The following is a 20392-nucleotide window of genomic DNA, read 5'->3' on the forward strand; positions in this document are numbered from 1 at the left end:
CTGCCAACATCATACTGCATTTATATAAATCCATAATGTGATCGTGCTTGGAATACAAAATTATCAAGGGGCTGGAGCTACTACCATATGTGGAATGGTTGCAATGTTTGTGACTTTATAGTTTAGTAATAGGGAGTCTGAAATAGGTATATAAAACAATGCAAAGTCCAGAGAAATAGGGTTTTTTGAAATTAAATTGTGGGATATTCAGGACAGACAAAAGAAAACATTTATTCACACTATGTATATTTTAACTATGAGATTCATTACCACCAGAGGTGGTGATGGCTGCCAACTTGGACAGTACTCACTAAAGCATTCTGCATTCAGACAACAAGTCTTGGATGATAGAACTCCTTTATGAACTAAACAGGTTCCCCACTCCCAAAGAAACATTTATGTGGTGTTCCCTATTCCATAGCAATTCATCTCATTCTTCATAAGTTTGAATCAAAACATATGGCTCAGTGTTTGGACCTGCTTTATGATTTTGGATAGAAGGATAAATTACCTAGCTGCTTCTGTAAAAATGAAGGAGATCCAGTTCAATTGCTTGCCTCATCATGCACAAATCTTGTGGCTTCAAGCTTAATTCCAGAAGGAGCCCTTCTAAAACTACTTTCATTCAAAGTGAGATCAAAGCATAGCTGGGAAGATTAATTACTATAGCTTGGAGCTTTTAGCACCCTAAAACCCAATGCATATTTTTTTGTGCTGAAGTTGAACAAAGTTTGAAGGTCACTTTTAAGAAGAATGATACATTGTTCCTATTGTCACTGCCAGTCCTTTGGTTTGAACCATCGTTTTAGTTTTAAAGAAAACTAATGTAAAATGGAAAAAAGTCATAGGTTGGAACTGTTTAAAATGCATATCTTTCTAGGGGTGTGAAAAGAAGCTGTTCCTGAAAATTTGTGAGAGGAAGGATAATAGGAAGAGTGTGACGCATGCCACACTTAATGACTATACAAAGTGGCAAGGGGGTTTGATTTTGGTTTCATCCTTTATAATTTTTTAAGAGCAGTCTGGAACCACTCACTGTAGTGTGAGGAATTCTACTACCACCACTTTCATAACAACAATAATAATAACAACAACTATGATAGACTATGTGCAGGAGTACTACTTTGAGGAATAGTCCTTTCCCTGTTTATTTTAAATTTATTTTCTATAAGAGGATTTATGTATTGCTTAATTATATACAGCCTCTAAGTGGTTTTCATGGAATATATACTGTTACTTTAAAACCCTGGATAAAAGCAAATACTGAGCCCCCTTCCTTGATTACTTGAGTGTGGTGCCTTTTTGTAATTTTGGTTGCTGCTGTGGAGTGAGGATCCCTTCTGGATGTTTGTCTTCTGAGTTGTGTTACTTATTTGTCTGTCATTCATTCTCTCTTCCTCTCACCCATACCCACACACAAAACAATATTCAGCTATTTATTGCTTGTACAGTTAGCTTGCTTTGCCCTACATTCTCCTTTTCACCAGAGTTCCATTGACCAAGATTCCTCCCTATGTGTTCTCACTTCCATGGGGTGATGTAGTAGCCCAATGATGAACATCTTGAACTAGGATATGTGTTGTATTTCTAGGGTATGTACCCGGTATATTAGTTGTGATGGAATGTGGGTGGTGCTGTGGTCCAAACCACTGAGCCTCTTGTGCTTGTCCATCAGAAGGTCGGTGGTTCAAATTCCCATGACGGGCTGAGCTCCCGTTGCTCTGTCCCAGCTCCTGCCAACCTAGCAATTCGAAAGCACGCCAGTGCAAGTAGATAAATAGGTACCGCTGTGGCAGGAAGGCAAACAGCGTTTCCATGCACTCTGGTTTCTATCACAGTGTTCCGTTGCGCCAGAAGAGGTTTAGTCATGCTAACCATATAAGCTGGAAAGCTGTCTGTGGACAAATGCTGACTCCCTCGGCCCAAAAGCAAGATGAGCGCCGCAACCCTTTAGTCACCTTTGACGGGACTTAACCGTCCAGGGGTCTTTTACCTTTTGCCTTTTTTACCTATATTTGCTGTGGTATGCTCTGAATCTTCTTACCTGACATGACTTCAGAAAAGAGCTGGTGGGAGCAATCATCTGGCACTTTCCATTAAATTCAATCGATGTGTTTTAACTTTTGCCACTTCTTTTGCAGGGATGTTATGTGTAATCAGGGTAAATGAAAACTGACCCAAACCTAACATAGGATTCCACAGAAGTTCAGCTTTTCTCCTAAAACACTTCCAGTTCTGCATACTATAAAGGCAATAGTAACAATATATTGGAGTAAAACCATTATGCTTGTGTAATGTTGTGAAATGAATCAGCAAATTCAGCAGTATTCCTATTCCCACCTACGTGACTCAAGAGGTGTTCAGTGCAAACCGTATTGTTCTGTAATTATGCAAGTATGCCAAGTACGGAACTATTATGTCTATAATGATACGTGAACATTTTTTTTTAACGTGAACAATATAAGAGCCTAGATTTGTAAAAGCTGATTGTGTCTCTGTTTTGCAATTTAGATTAGAATATTAAAAAGTAGCAGCTTGCCATATTGTTGTATGAGTGCACAATAATCTGTCTTCTATGTACAGTATGTTTCTTCATTCTCACTTTCTCTTTTGAAAATATGGGAAGAGGAGGAAATGAATCTATAATATATACATATGCAAATTTCCAGATTTTTATATGCAAATCTCCAAGGGTTTTCTAGAGTTTCCATATTTTACTTGCACATTTATAGTAAGTAGAATAAATTAGTTACAGTGTAATGTAGTAGAAGAGCATAATCCCATCAATGTGTTCTGGCAGTTCTATAAAGCCCCCAGGAGTGGAAGTGGAGTAGTTTGTCATGTAAGGAAGGGAAAGCATTCAATCTTGACCCAAGAGACAATGTTCAAAAGTAAGAAAGCATTTTAATTTTTTTTTTTAAAAAATGCTTTCCCTGCTTTTTACTGAGTATTTTCCTGGATGCTATAACAGAACTAGTTTTTCTGTTACTGCTCACACCAATCATGCTGTATATTTTGACCACCACATTTACTATAACATGATAGATAAGGCCTATGGGCAGGGCATTTTTTTCATCTTGACCTCACCAGAACTCAGTTCCTGCACCTCTCAGGTGGGCACTACTGCCATTATAAGAGAACAAGGGAGGTGTTCAGGGTGAGTTCTGGCACCTCTTTTTCTAGAAAAACCTCACTGCCTATGGGTGTTATTATCCATTCATATTAGGTAAATTAAAATAGTTTGTATTATTTGTCTTTCAAATTTCAAACCATGATTTAAACTCCAGTATGTTATGACACAGTACTGTGCATAAAAAACTAGAAATGTACCACATGAATCTTTTTGACAAAAGCAGCATTTAGTTCAGTCTCTTTCTGTTTCTCTCTTGCCCATTTTATTTTTTATTTTAGAAGTGTCTGAATGTGTAGCTTTTCAATGACTATGACAGCGTTTTGTTTGTCTTGTGTGTGCAAAACAGATGGGGGGCACACATCTAGTACAGTTTCTAGTTTTTCCAGTATAGTTAGTGAATGCAACTCACAATACAGTTTGACAATGTTGATGGACGTAAAATGTTTCTGATTATAAGCTATTTTTCCTGAGATGAAAACTCCCCCAGACTTTACGTTAACACAATCTAATCTGGAATAGTTGGTATGATGCAGACAAAGGATCTTGAGTGCATTCAAAACTGTAAAACCCTCTTTATGTAAGCTCTTTCACAATCTTTCTGAAGCTGTGTATCTTCTTTATCTGAAGTTTCTGAACTTTGTTGTTGTTGTTTAGTCGTTAGTTATGTCTTCTGTCTTCCACTGCCTCCCGCAGTTTGGTCAAACTCATGCTGGTAGCTTCGAGAACACTATCCAACCATCTCATCCTCTGTCGTCTCCTTCTCCTTGTTCCCTCCATCTTTCCCAACATCAGGGTCTTTTCCAGGGAGTCTGAACTACACTGCTGTAACTATATTACTGCAATGTATCCAAAGGTTTCAGTAATTTGCTTAAATGTGTGTTTTACAAATGTCAGTTCTCTAATTTTATATTCTATCAAATTTAAGTATATAAATCTGATTTAAGCAGAAAAGGATAATTTGATATCCAGTTAAGTATCAAGCAGTATGCTATCCTATGTTTGTTTGTTTCTTTGGTTGGTTTTATGTAAAAACAAAAACAAAGTGTTGTTGCTGCTGTTGCTGTTGTACCTGCTGTACGTCTAGAGGGCAGTACATTGGCTACCTCTTTGTGTCTCTGCAGAAGTGGAGGGGATAATTATGTATTGGTTCCCAATAAACTTATGAGATTCTAAACTACTAGGTACTGTTAGCTACTGAGAATGCACAAGTATCCTACTACTGTACTTGCCTTGAAATAGATGGAGCTGCTATGAGAACTTGAATCAAAAGAGCACTGAGGCTCAGGTTGTTGGAAGTATTTGTAAAAGACTTGGAGTGTATTCATAAAGCACCCTCCATATTTGGCTTGTCCTGCCCCAAGGCCCCAAAATTTACCTTGGGGCAGGTAGTTGTATGTTGTTGTTGTTCCCACTACAAATACTAATATCTCCTTTTATTCAACATTACATTACTTCTATGAGTTCTACTTATTGTATATGTTGGGAAAGTGGGACAAGCCTCTTCTGTACTTCTACTGAAGATAAAGCAAGATACAAATATTTATAGGCTTTTGTATAGAAATGGATATCTTCTGTTAGGGGCAGCGATCAGTATTTATCGTGTCAACAATGTCAGCAATCTGCCATGGTATCTGCTGTTTTGACCCTGTGTGTTTTATGTATACCCTGCATAGAGAGTAAGCAATATCTTTAAGATTGTAGAGATCGGTGCACTTTCAGACAATATATGGTGCCAATGGTACAATTATATGCTGTTAAAAATTGCCATTTATTATTCATGAAATAAGAACTTCTAGCTATGATAAGCTATAATTAAGACTGGCTGGGGTCTTTTATTATGCACTACTGGAGCACCTAGGGATTTTTTGTAAGACAGTCAATTAAATATTTAAACACGGATAGAAAGCCCTTGTAATTTTGGATCCCCAGCATTGAAATTTGGATGGGGGGGGATGTGCATGATAATTTACATTTCTGAGCTTTATCCAGAATAGATACTCCCATTTTTTTTAAAAAAAAAAAAGCATGAATGAAACTGCACTTCCTCTTTATACATAAAATATATCCCAATTTCTGTAAGACATAGTAGGGAGAGAGAGACTTCACTCCTCTTGCTTAATTTCTCTTTTGTTTTTGATACCATGGATCATGGTATTCTCCTGTATCAGCTCTGTGGAATAGGAATTGGGAGCACCATATTACAGTGGTTCCAATCCTACTGTCGGGACCAAGTCCAGAGAGTAGCATTGGGGAGAGTGCTTTTTAACCCCCTGGCAATTATGCTTTGGAGAGCTACAGGGCATTATCTTATTTCCAATATCTATATGAAGCTTCTGGAAGCAGCCATTAGGAGATTTGGGGCAAGGTGCCATTGATATACTAATGACAGTCTATAGTTTCTCCATAGTATCTGAAGCTCAAGATACACGTTGATCTACCCACATGTAGTTGTTATCCCTGAGAAACGTAGAAAATAACAGGATATATTTATCTGAAAGTCTTCAAACTTACACAACCCTTTAAAAATTAGCTAATGAAGGTGAATACATCGAAACAGGGCCCTGTCCTGGCTTCTAATCCATAACTGACTTCTGCTCTATGATTGAAACTAAGACCTTCACGTCGAATCTGACTATGGACTAATATGAACCTACCGGTTTCATTCCGTAATTCTGTAACGAATTATTGTGTTATAGATATCTTTATGAGTTTGAGTTTGTAATCACTGTTAGTTTGCAATCTCTATTTGAGTTTGTAATCCTTGTCAGAATACTTTTGAATGGATTAGTTTTTGTTACTATTGACTATTGAATAGTGAGTAGGGCCCACTCCCACTATTGAAATTTACATTGCCTTGAGTTCTTGGTGTGCTTTTTTCTTGATATATTTAATAACAAGAACTCCAATTTATTTAACATTAGCATCCATATTCTGGCACTTCCTGGCTTTGCTGCACTCTTTGCAGTGCATGCTAAAAACATTTTTGTTTAGGCAAACCTATCCAGACATGTAGAAGCTGTCATTTGTTTTCATCTGGTTTTAGCTTACTGTTTATTTTAATCATTTTTAATGTTTTAAGTACTTGGGTTTTTTGCTGCTAATTTTATTGTTTTATTCTGTTTGTAAAGAGCCTTGGGGTTTTATTTCAATCAGGCAGTATATAAATGTTCTGAAATAAAATAAAATAAAAATAGAATAGCAAATGGTGGGTTATCCCAAATAGATCCAAAATTATGGAGAACATATTCCTAAAATCATATTTGGAGATTCAAGTTATATATTTTTATCAGTATGGTTACCTTGATTTAGTAGTGGTATTCCTTAGGTAATAAATCACCTGTCACAATATAAATAGATTCAGCATTGGAGATTCTACAAAATTGTTGATCCAGTTGCTCTAACATTGTCTAGTTGGAAACAGTTTTATTACCTATTTTTGCTGCAGTTTGAGCTCGTAGTTTCCTCTTGCTTGGCACAAAGGGTCTGAGAACAATGCTTTATTGCCAGATCAGGCTGTAGTCCCCATACACCATGGGATATCAAACTCAGGCAGGATCAGGAGCTGGACATTAATAAGGGATGATCAGCTAAAGTCAGGAACAGAGACAGGAAACCAGTTATGTCTGCAGTAATTCATCAAATGGCTAGGCAATTCTCAGGTATGTGACATAGATCTAGCTGTGATCTAAGGTAGTGAATGAGTGAGGCAGTGCAGTAGAAGTGACAAGTGAACTCCCCTCAGCTTAATCCAGAATTGCCTCAGTATTTACCAGCTTTGTCAGCAAGCATTAGGAAAAAATCTTGCCTATTTCCCAATACTCTTTGTCGTGACTCATGATGGTGCCACATACATGCTCCACACTGTATTGCCTCCTGGGCTGTAATGTCTCAAACCAGGCAATAACCGAAAGCCATTTGAATATATATCACTTGTCTCCTCTATGCCCCTCTCTCAGTGTACCAAGTTATAAATACACATTTTAATACCCACAGTCTATTACATAGCTGTGTACAAAAGACTCTCCCAATGATGTAGATGCCACTATTTTATTTTTAGGGGATAAGGGGATAAGTATGACCTTTCAGGGCTGGCACTATAAGGAACCAAGCTGAGACTATGGTCTCAGGTGGCAGGCTCAGGCAGTGACAAATTCGTGGCCCTTGGGCTCCTGTCTCATTCTTCCTAGCTTTCATTATTTCTAGTACCACCAGCTGCCCATCCAACCCAGCCCCCTGCAGCTCGTCCCAGCCTTGCTGTAGCCTCTTAGGAAGGGCCAAATGAGTTCTTCCTCAGAACAAAGCATTTGGGGTGTGGTAGCCAAGAGAGGGCCTGCAGCACTGGAAATATTGTTTAAGCTTAGAAACTTACTTTAAAGTACTGCATCTTTTTCCTGAGTTTAAAAAACATTTATTTATTGTTTGAAATGCCTATGAATTGTCCGTAACCATCTATTTCAAAGCAATTTACAGCAAAATAAAATACAGAATAGTCGAAAGCATTAATGAAATAGAGTATTAAAGTGATCAGATAAAATTTACATTCCAGAAGTGTTTTCTGAAATAAAAGCACACTGAAATCCATACAATGTCAGTATCTGCCTCACATCCACTGGATGGGTATGCAGGAAGTCTCTTAGCCACCTCACCCAGAGTGCCTCACTCTGAGGATGCAAATGCAATAGCAAAACCATGAAAAAAGTTAAACGGAGTGGGGCAGCTGCAGAGGGAGTAGAGTTTGGGGGCAGCAGCAGTAAGAGTGGGAGTGGTGACATAATCTCTTGCACAAAGCCTCTGTACTCTGTGGCTCCCAAAGGACAGTTTTCAGTATTTCAGAATGAGCTTACAATAACAAATCTGTGACTAGCAGTTACTGGTAAAGCATATATTGTGTCATATCAATAGATGCAAACCATTGTACTTATGAGCGGAATGGTGAGTTATATTTTGCTTACTAAATGGCCTATGTGGATGGCACATTCAAGTCTGGTAAAACAGTTCAAAATAAGTGAAAATAATTATAAAAGATGAAATAAATAGAAACCATCTCTCACTTGAATACATACCTCAGGATTGCATTGGTAACGCCAACCAATAGACTGGATTATAACAACAAACAGAAAATTTATTACTTATACCCTGCCCATCCAACTGCGTTGCCCCAGCTACTCTGGGCAACTTCCAACATAATATAAAAACACAGTGAGACATCAAACATTAAAAACTTCCTGATACAGATGTCTTCAGAAAGCTGTTTATCTGTTTGACATCTGATGAGAGGGCATTACACAGAGCATTGTTCCCTGAAGATTCTTAGACTTATGATTATTCTCAAGCTATAGAATAATAGTGCATTGTTCTCAATAATTTTCTTGATATAGAACCGCCTGCACAGATCCTGAGCCAGTATATTTTAAGTAATTCTTCAACTGCAGTCACCTTTTCCCTAGATTGTGGAAATTAAGAAAGTGGAACTTTCTACCTCCAAAGACAGCTATCCCTAATCTTCAGATAAATAGTGTATGCAGTGAGCAGAAATGGATGTGAAAAAATGTTAAAGCTGTAACCAGCATAAAAAATATGGTGGGTATTTCAATATTATTATTATTTTATTTCCTGTTAAAATTGGGTTTTAAGTGTACTTAACACTGCTGGCTTGCCTGTTGCAGCTGTTGAGTATGCAGACTTGGCTAGGGAGCAGAAAAGCAATAGAGAAAATGCAGGCTACTCTTTTAAGCTTCTAATAATCACATAAATTCTGATATGAAAGTGATCTTAGTATCGTTCCCCAGATTCTGATCTCTTGATGGCAGGTCATTATTTGTTCTCCGATGCTTACACTATTGTCATGGCAACTGATAATCTTCAGGCCCATGATGTTCTTTAAACACAGAAATGATTGCAGTCAAACGGATTTTGTGAAAGAATATCTATTTTGTTTTTGTTTTTTAACCATCTGATAAAGTGTACTCTGCCCCATGAAAGGTTATACAAAAATAAATGTGTTCGACTTAGGGTGCCGCAGGATGTTTTATTCTTGCGAGAAACTGGCATGGCTTAACCCTCAAGAATTAAAACAAAAATTATGACTTGTGAAACTGCATGGTTCATATTATTTTCATTGCCTTTTTTATTTAAAAAATGAGTATTATATAAATGAGTATTACATAAATGAAAGCACACGTGATGCTTCCTATAATGGTCCTCTGTGTTTACTGCAGAAATGTCCCAAAAAGAAGAGTGTGATCCAACCAGTTAAGCATTTTAAAGTCCCATTATTTCAATGGTACATACTTCACAGTTTCACTGAAACTGATAGAATGTTTGATTGGATCATGCTTATAATGTGTAGGGTTTAGGCTGCAACCCAATTCATTCTTATCTGGAGTAAATCCAGTTAAACTCTGGGGCTCGCTTCTGAGCAGTCACATACATACTGTATGGCAGAGCTTTCTAAACTTTTCATGTTGGTGACATATTTTTTAGACAGGCATCATTTTTGCAGCACAGTAATTCAGTTTTACTAGCAAACCACAGGTTAAACTAACTCCTTTACAGCCCTGGGAGGAGCGTGGGAAGCATTTGTGTGACACACATACACACTGCAGCCGACACACAACTTGGAAAGCTCTGCTGTACAGTATTGTACTGTTAAGAACGTTATGGATGTAAGAATTCTAAGGGCGACTTCACACATGACTGTTGCTGGAAAGCAAAGTTCTATTGCCATGGCTAAATTTGCATGGACAAAAGAGGAGCCTCATCTACTAGTCAGCTAATGTGGGTGGCACTGTGATTGTTAATGCCAAACATTCCTCCTATTTAATCTAATAAAAACCACACTATTACTACATTGATTGGCCATAGGGAACCCTGAGATTGTAAGGGACTTTTCTAAGAAAGTACATTGTACACAGCCACCTCAAAACTGACCTTCTATCTAGGACCACTCTGGTGCTCAAGTGTCAGCCAAGTCTATAACTGTCTTGGCCTACCAGAATTTCCCCAAGTCTGTCTTTCCTTTCTCATGATTTTGTGCTTGGCTGCCATTCAATTCTCTTTTTCCTGCCAGCCTTTATGGAGGCTTGCTCCATATTCCTGAGCATCTCCTTACCCCCCCCCCCCATTTGTGAGTACTGTTTTCTGAGCTTCCAGCTGGGTGTCTGTTAATGCACCACTGGATCAATGATTTTTCAACATAGCTTAAAGGAATGGTAGGTAAATTTCGCTCCCTCTTTGGCTCTTTATTCTCTTTGACTGTTTTTCAAACAACAATCTCTCTATTTTCTCTGCCTCCTTTGAAGCTGAGGTCACCTTGCACAGCCACTCACTCCACAACCCCGCCTCTGAAAACTCTTCACCAGCCCACTGTTCCATTGCTGATTTGTGACGTTTTCTCAGTAAAACCTCATTTCTGGAACAACTAAAGCAGAAACAAAGTAATGATTAGTATTGCTAACAATTAGTACTTCGACACAAATAAACCAGCAAGTCCACTCTGTACATTCTGTCGAACGTCTGTTTGCATTTATTAGGCAAAATCCTAAAAGATCCATATACCGTATTTTTTGCTCTATGACACGCACCTGACCATAGCACGCACGTAGTTTTTAGAGGAGGAAAACAAGAAAAAATATATTCTAAACGAAATAGTGGATATATGATTTTTGTGGTTCATGCTGTGGCCACAGACATGTGATCTGACAGTGAGTTTGGAGTAGCCCAATGCAAAAATCCTGAGGATCCATGTGGATCCGTGCTTTGTTACTACGGAGGAGGGAAGGAAGTGGAACCATGGATCCTCTGCTCACGACTGCAGCAGATCCCCCCCCCCGCCACCCGCAGGCATTCGCTCCATAACACGCACAGACATTTCCCCTTACTTTCTAGGAGGAAAAAAGTGAGTGTTATGGTGCAAAAAATACGGTACTTTTAAAGGTTTTTAAAGATATAAAGCATGCTTTATAATTCTACAGAGAAGGTCCAAGGGCTTCTCTGGCTCTTTTTTATCTTTGGAGAAGCTAGAAAGCATAGTGCTTGATATACTCACTGAAAATTTTCCAATTCAGGAAGGAGCAGACACATAACTTTGAAGTTGCTGTACAACAAAAAACTTTACTTGGTTTGGTAAATTTTACATAGCTCTGTTATTGCTAGTGCAAACTAATGACATTAACTTAACGGCACTTATTTTAGAACTACCAGATTGTATGTAGTAAATTACTTGTGGACTCAGATGGATATCTATGTTGCACATACCGGTAATCTTAAATATGTATATGTCACTGGTAGTCAAAATTGGTTGTACTGCTAAGTGCATTTGGGACAGTTCTCAGATTCATAGTGGGGAAATGGATAAAAACTTAATGATGCACCAGCTTTTTGTCTAATGTTGATGTTACTCATGTGTAGGTGGATAATGTTATCATATATTTAGCATGATCCAGTTTGCCTTCATTTAATAATGCAAATGTTAGTAATACAATTCAATTCAACTGAAAAGTGCTCAGGATAGCTGAAAAAGCATATGTGAATTATTGATACATTAGCAACTACTAAAACATAATCTAAGGATCTAATCAAGAAACTCCCTTTTCAAGGCCCTTGTTTTTAGCATACAGGCATTAAAGCAGTCAGATGAATGCTCTAATTAGTACTCTGTTATATATACTTCCATAGAATCAATTGAGTGCTGTCCCTAATCATGATCACATATCTGGCAACCATTTAACAATCTAACTAGACTGATAACAAAAAAGGAGCAGAACTGAAAATAAGCCTACATGGGGAATTAGATACTTCTATATAATGTGTAAGTTAAAGTTGATGTGTATGTCACGTGTTTATATTACCTAACCTAATGTAAATGATGCCATTTCCACTGACCCAATATTTATGTCACAAATTATCAGAGTTCATGTCAGCTAGATAGAATAGGATGAATTCTAGGTGATTCATACTTTAATCAACTACGTACTTTTTATAATATCATGAATGCCCCCTGGCTCACCACACACTATTCCACCACGCAGCACAAAATATCCAGATAAAAACCTGGCAAGCCAAAGGCCTATATCATATAGCAGACTTCTGCAAAAATAATAAACCCATATCGACACAAGAAATAAAGCAAACTAGGGAACACCCAAATACCCTGGGTAACACACCACCAACTACACGCCCTCTTAAACAATCCAGTAATAACATCAACAGCCACTAGGCCCTTGACCACCTTTGAAAACCTTCTCCTAACAACAGTGGGACATGGCAAGAGAATGGTATCCACAATAAACAAACTCACTTACAGATGGTACCTAACACCATGGAAACTGGTGCCGATAAGCCCAGGAATCTCACCAAAATGCTGGAGAGGCTGCCCTTCCACTGTCACATACCCCACATGTGGCGAGAATGCCCCCAAACCCAACTCTTCTGGACAACAGTCATACAAGAAATAAGTAAAATAACTAAACAGCTACTAGAAGTCACCCCAGAACTGGCTCTACTGAACATCTTCCAAGATAACAATGCCCACTCACACAATAAAAAGCTCACAACCCATCTACTCCCAGCAGCCAGAGACATCATAGCCAGACACTGGAGGGATCTGATAGGAATAAACATGGTATGGGAAACAACCTTACTAGAAAAGCTAACCAATAGACTGAAACTGACACAGGGAGAAATAGAAGAGAACGCCTTCAGTCCAGTATAACTCCCCTTTATCACATACACAGACCAACAAGACAACAACACAAACCAGCCGACAGCATATGATTCAATATGGCTAACTTAACCCAACAATGCTCCCACACAAACAAATTCCACTGAAGCCAACCAAAGACAATCATCCCCTCCCTAGACCACCCCAACCTCTCTCACCACCAAGGAAACATAACAAGTGAATAGAAAGAGAACCTACCCAAGTGAGGTGACACGAAACCTCCACGCATACACTAAGTCAAAGAACATAAGCTTTACCACCCCACCCCTCTTTTCTTCCCAACCCTATACTGCACATACCACCAATGTCTCATGACAAATGTACCTGAAGAAAGAGGCAATGCATGTGCTTTTATAAAAGAGGAAAATCTTTAAATAAAAAAATTATTAAAAAATAATATCACAAATGTGCATTACTGTCTGTCTAACTGAACAAAATGTTTGATGTATACCACCTCTTGCTCACATGAAAAAGGGAAAGAACTGAGTTCTTGGAGCCATTTTGCTCTATAGACACCTTTCAGAGGAGTTGGTACTCTCAAAATCTTAAATTTCTTTCAGTGAAACGAAAGTTAATTCTTCAGAGATTTTGTTTTGTAGCAAAATGAAAGCAATGGATAAGGAAGTGGTTATAAATTAATGCAAAAGACAGTAAATATTTACCTGTAATGTTGACTACGTACTAATGCTTGGAATGTTCATATCCCAAGGGAGTATATTTTGTGGAAATGCACATTTGATAGTCAAGGGAAATGACAATAACAGTCATTTGTCACCACATTACTATCACAATGGAGAAGGTAAATATATATTGGCTTTGTGCATTTGTGACTTCTGAATATTAGTACACATCAGAATTCAGCATGAGTTATGAACCTTTTGTCCTCTATGTCCTAGAAATATTAATTAAGCCCATCATAAACTAGGTCTATGTGATTTTCATGTAAAGTATATGATTTGGAACTTGCTTTATTATAGGATTTTTAATAATTAATTTTTGACAAGTTGAGAAATTTAAAAGTTTATTGCCAATGACATTTATGCCTGTTTAGGACTAGGGAGTTGTGCTGCGTTGCATTCTTCCATATAATGTATTTAATTAGTTGTGTTCGCTTCATTTTCTCTAGGGAAATGATAACGGATGCTTTTAATTCTAGCATTCAGACTAAATGCTTTCAAGCACATCTCTTTATCATTGTTCTGAAATGGGAAAAAAGCTTGCTGGGAAATTTGAAATCTGGTGTGTTGCTATTGAGGTTATTGAAAGCAAAAGTATGAACTATGTTTAGTTTACAAATTAATTCAGACCTGATCACTCCAACTATGACTTGGATGTAACAATGAAAACAGCAGTAAACAGCTTATCATTTGAGCTTTATTTAGGTGTTAATCCACTTTCTGACCGTTTGAATTAAAGTATTCAACACCCACATGTATTTGAATTTGTATATGAGAAACAACTTTGGTCTTTCCCTATGTGTTTCCTTTTGTGTTTACCCCCACCTTCTAAAATTAGTTGATTCTGTTGTGCCAATTAAGTACTGACAATGCATGTGTACAGATAGCTGCATGCACACCATCTTTTAAAATTAAAAAATGTCCTGCCCATGAAGTGTGCAAAACAACAGGCAGGCAATTTTACATTCCCAGTACATAATTGTTAACGTGGTTTACATATACAGGTTTCTGGTTTTCTTCAAACCTGAAGGATCAAAAACAACAACCTGTATACAAGGCTACAGTCTGTTCAGAAGCATACCAGAAATAGTTACAAGCATGGCTGGAAAAGGAACAAAAACATTGAGGAAGTAGTGGGGGGTGGAAAGGGGAGTAGCAGAAAGTGGTGATTGACCCACACACACATCAAAACACCAACACAAATCATTTGTGAGCCTGAGTGGAGTAGTTTGGAGCCTAATTATCCCTATATCGGGTAAATCCAAGTGTACTCAGGGGAGGAATAAGGTTGGTATTGTTTGAGAATAACATCATGTGCAGTGCCTTGTAAGTGGACCTCCACTACCTTTTTATTTCTTATCTACTGCCCCCGCCATCTATTCCAGATGCTTTGGGGCCCCTCAAGGCCACATTTTGAGGTACATGGGGGGGGGAGCTACAAGGGGAGAAGTCAAACTGTGCAAGACAGAATTTGTTCTACTATCAGGTGGGCAGAAATGGACCCATCACCTATATTTCCTCTAACACAAGAATTAGCACTATGGTTTTATCAAGTTTGTCAATGTATGACCTATGTTGTAGGGATGGAAGCCTGCATACTGAACATTGTCTGACAGCAAGAAAGCCCATGCTTTCCCCACTAGCTAAACCACTTTTTAAACCCTGTTACCTGACTCTGTTCTGAAGTCTTGCACTCTACCTTTTATCACCATCCTCTCTGCCTTAATTACAGGTCTTCCAGATGGAGTTGCTTCCCTAGGGTAATTGTAGTCCAACAGCATCTGCAGGGCCAGCGGCTCTTGAATTGTGCCATACATGATTTTATATAAAATCAACTAATGTTTCTTAGTCTATGGAACTAAATGATTGATAATACTCAAACAAACAGAGCTTGGGGTGTTGTAAGGCTGTAAGCATGTCTTTCCATAGAATCAGAGACAGAGTAAATGTAAGTGACCTATGTTGAAGATAGGCGTGGACCCAGAATTCAAGCCAGGGTTGCTCAATTCTGCAAACAGCCCCTGGCCATGGGTTAGCAGGTGGCTGAGGGTTCCAGTGGGAAATAATGCTCTGAGAAGTGAACGATCTGATTCTTACTTAAGAGAAACTTTGAATAGTCCATTCCATTGATTTACATAGGCAAGAATGAGCATGCTTATTAAAAAGAATACATCAAGGAAAGACCAGCACAACGTAAGAAAGAAAATTGCTGCAGGTTAAATGATTGTTCCAGTAAGACAAATGTAGTTGTGGTGACTTTCGTGTATTCATTATTTATTTATATAGGCTACCTCTGAACTATTTAATATGTACAAATATGTTTAAGTGGTATGCAGGAAACTAGAGCAACTAACAATTTTAGCATATGTTACAAAACTAAGCATTGTATTATAAAATTACTAAGAAATGCAGGCAGATATCAATTCCTCCTTCTTCTGATACTCCTTACCTCTCAGTCTCCTGTCTCTCACCCACACATGCACCTTGTTTCTCACTCAGAGAGCTCAACCCTAAATCTCACAGTAAAGAGGGCACCTTAGATCATAACCCTGTTTTTTATGGGCAGCCACCAAGGGAGATTGAGTTTCCTCAGGATCCCCACATCTGTGTATTATTCAGCAGTCAGCTGCGCTTTACACACCATGTTCCAGGCTATAACTGGTTTGATTTAGTTTCCCAGCGGTCTGGTTTGTTGATAATACTACATAATGTTGCTTATGATGCATATTCCTGCTTTATAAGTATCTCTCTATTTTTAAATGTGAAGTGCCATTCTGAGTCAAGTCTACTTGAAGTGGTGAACAAAATTTCAAGCATAAAAATAATATAATAATAAAACTTTTAAATGCAAAAAACCTCAAAATATATTAAAATATAGTTCAACCAGCCTATATCAAACTCTTGTTATCTCCTGATGATCACTTCGGGAATAAATATTAAACCAATGCCTAGCCGCAGTGAATTCTAACTTTGTTGTGTCTCTCTAGTCCAACTATAGAGATTATGTTTAAATTAAATACAAACAGATTGTTGAAAGAAGAAGAAATATCAGATTAATTGAAACAGGTTAACATTTTTTTTTTGCAACAAAAGATTAATTTGGCAAGATAACCCTGTAAAAACAAGTTTCCATAGATTATCTGTTAGAATGACCTTAAATATTACAATGCACATAATATTTCAATGCACATAAATAGAATTTTTTAATATTACTTTGAAGTTTTGTATATTTCTTACAAGGTGCTAATTGTGCTGAATCAAGTTGACAACACTGCATAATTTTTAGGTTAATATTAGCATAATCCTTCAGGACACTGTTTAGAGGAAGTATAGAAATGTAATGTACACAATATTTTGTAGAACGTGAAAAAAGGCTATATTTTTGTCAGCTACAAGTTCTATAATAAAAGTCATGAATTTTAAATGTATTTTTATAATCAAACATACAATTTTTGCACTTAACCTGCTCCCTTTAAAAAGACCTCATTTTGAATACTTATTAGTCTAATTCTGAATGCTAAGTAGATAAAAGAATCTGAGTAATTTGTGATTTCAACATTTTTAGACTATTAAGTGACATTTTTATAGTTTTCAAATTTAAAACTCTACAGAACCATTATAGGAAGTTATTGGCATAGATTTAAAATATACTGTTGCATGCCACCCCAATCTCTGAGTGGTGCAGGATTTCAGGGGTTCAACGTGCTTACCCAGAGTCTGTTTTTCCTTTGGGAATGAGGCATAGTGAAGACTGTGGTGTCTTTATGATATATGGTTTATTTACACATATGTATAACCTGAGCCTGCAATGGTGGGATTCAGAGCATCAACACTCCAAATGGGTCTTACTTCTCCCATAGCCGCTGCCTTGAATCCAAACAGAAATCAAACATTGTTCTCATACCTCACTTCTCTCTAGTTTGCTGCTTTACTTCTAGGTCACATCACTGCTCCTTTTTACTCTCTACTATAAAATCTGACTTTATATGTTGAGGGAGGGGACCCCACCCGCACTTGCTGGATCTGGGTTTTAGAGAGGTCTGGCACACATCTCAACACCCCGAAACTCGTAACAATATATTTTGAGTATCTATCTTTACATGATTTACTTGGAAATGGTTTTTGATCTACTGTATGCCTCTGCAATAAGTAGTTACAAGAACCATGTACAGTGGTGCCCCGCAAGACGAATGCCTCGCAAGACGAAAAACTCGCTAGACGAAAGGGTTTTGCGTTTTTTGAGTCGCTTCGTAAGACGAATTTCCCTATGGGCTTGCTTCGCAAGACGAAATGTCTTGCGAGTTCTTGCGAGATTGTTTCCTTTTTCTTAAAGCCACTAAGCCGTTAATAGCCGCTAAGCCGCTAATAGCCGTGCTTCGCAAGACGAAAAAACCGCAAGACGAAGAGACTCGTGGAACGGATTAATTTCATCTTGCGAGGCACCACTGTATTCTTTCTGTGTATTTTTGAGGTTGCTTTCATTTAAGACAAAAGTTGCATTTTCTGCTGCATTGCATCTATTCTTTGTACCAAACTAAGGTGGACTGTGCATAATCTGAGCACTACACTGTCTAGTCCAGTTGTATGGATTCAGTACCATTTTTTATTTTATCTATGTACAGTTGAATACACAAAGAAATCTCGTAAGTGGTTTACAGTGTTGTGGCCTGACAACGTAGACAAGGTACTTTGAAGAGCTCACAAGCTCACAGCCAATCACTTGCATAGGGTGGTATGAGGGACAATAAACAACTTGAATGCTGACAAGACGAAAGTACTATAGGTAGATGTTTCTTGTTTACCACCTATTCTGAATGAAATTGCTATTTTAAGACAGCAGGTTCATAGCTGGGGGTATTCCTAGATCTAGCACTGCCACTAGAAACCCAGGTGTCCTTTGTGGCATGTAGTGCCTTTTCCAGCTAAGGTTGGTTTGTCACTTGTAACCACTTCTGGCCAGAAATAGTCTTGTAGTATATTACAATGTAATATAATTTTCAAGGATAGAGGTTTATGATCTTGATTCAAGATGAAATTTTAGAAATGGCGGAATTGATGATGATGGTGATTAATTGAATTTATATACCGCCCTATACCCGGAGGTCTCAGGGCGGTTTTGAAACTTTTTTTATTTTGAAATTTACATGCTAAAAACATGCTTCATCTGGATTTAAATGTGCAACACAAAGCAGTTCAAGATAGCATTACCTTTGGGGAAATGCACATCATTTGTTAGAAAGGAATGAGCTGTATATTTAAAAATTATAATGAAATCTGATTATGTAATAACTAAGACACAATTCTGTAGTCAGGTGAAAGAAATCTTCCTATGACTTCTGATCAATAACATAGTGGGATTTTGTTAAAAATGATCTCTCAATAGATGGTCTCTTTTGCCTTGGAATGGCTTATTTCATGAAAAAGAAAAGACTGCTGGCTTTGTGTTGTTGAGTACCTGTCTCTTCAGGAACTTAGTGGTATTGATAATAGGATCGTTTTTCACCTCAGAAAGGCACTTCAGACCATTCTAGTTCTTTTTACTCTAATTGGTGATGTAGAGTCTGACCAACAGAATCCTATTCCACTGTAATTGTTCTCAAAAAGCGTCAGACTCAAGTATCAGAACCACAGGAGATAAAAAACAGCAATGGTAATATGTATTATTATTCTGTTTAATTTTTTTGGGTAGAGTTTGTTGAATTCTGTTTTTTTTTTAATCAAGAGAGTTAACTTGCTTCAGGTTCATTAATAATTATATATTCTTATTCAATGCATGTATATCCAACCTTTCCTCCACAAACGAACTCAAGGCAATATACACAGGGTTTCCAGGTGGTTTCCTCCAGCATCAAAGATGACCAGGGCTGCTCTCAGCTCCAGCTCCTAACCTCTGGGCTAGACCTAGATATACTTACTTTTGGCAAGGTTACTCCCTATATCTGGCTTCAGACCATGTCTTGGTACCAATAATATATAAAATATGCCGGTCCGTGGGAGACATCCAGTGATGGTCCATCCACTTGCAAAATGGAAATCTGCTTCTGTGATGGGAATTCTAGATTGTTTCTTCCTGTCTCCAGCTCCCCTCCCCTCCCCATGAACACCAAAATCTGCTCTGGAGAATCCCCCAACCCTTGGAGCAGATCTTTGGGGCTGTGGCAGGAAGAAAGGAAAGAGAAATATTGTTGCATGAGCAGATGCCCTCTTGCACTGTGTTGGAGTTTACCCCAAAATGAATTTGTGTCTAACACAAGCTTGGAGGATTTTATAAATTATGAAATCATTCCTATGCAATTGGACAGTTATGATGAGAGTGCATGTCGGATCTCGTCTTCAGTTTTCCTTTTTCTGCCATCCGTCCCTTGGAGCTCCCCGGGCCCCAAGCTGTTATTTGGCTCTGCTCAATGACCCACCCTTGCATCGTGATGTTCTCCTTCTGGTGCCGAATATATCGGTTTTTATGCCTCTGTCCTTTTATGTTTGTACATATTTTATGGGCTAATAGCCGTAAATAAATAAATAATAAAATAAATAAAAATTCCTATGCAATAAGAGGGTATATTTACTTTTAAAATTGTAATACTCCTTACTTTAAATATTCTGTTTTTTAACTTGCTGCCTCACAGCGGTTCTGGATGTTTTCTTATCTTCTGTGGGAAATGTTTGCGAGAGACTTTGGTTTCCCGCAGTCTTATGAGAAAGGACTACTGTTCCTGCCATCACACTTCAGTGGTGTAGGCAATATATTAGAACTTCACAGTTATATGTATAAATTATATGTATTAGCTTTTGCACATTGTTGGGGAAAGTAAATTTAAACAGTGAATTTAAATTTAGCCAGATAAGTTGTTTGTTTGTATG

At 37.8% G+C, this 20392-nt stretch overlaps 1 protein-coding gene across 11 annotated transcripts in view; it reads left to right on the forward strand.

The window, feature by feature from the left end:
* The window catches only part of DMD (dystrophin), a 1048023-nt gene that overhangs the window by 534679 nt on the left and 492952 nt on the right, over nt 1–20392 (forward strand). The gene's annotated exons all lie outside the window — the stretch shown is intronic.

Source organism: Podarcis vaucheri (genome assembly GCF_965113315.1).
Source record: "Podarcis vaucheri genome assembly, chromosome: 4".
In the NCBI taxonomy this organism is placed as follows: Eukaryota; Metazoa; Chordata; class Lepidosauria; order Squamata; family Lacertidae; genus Podarcis; species Podarcis vaucheri.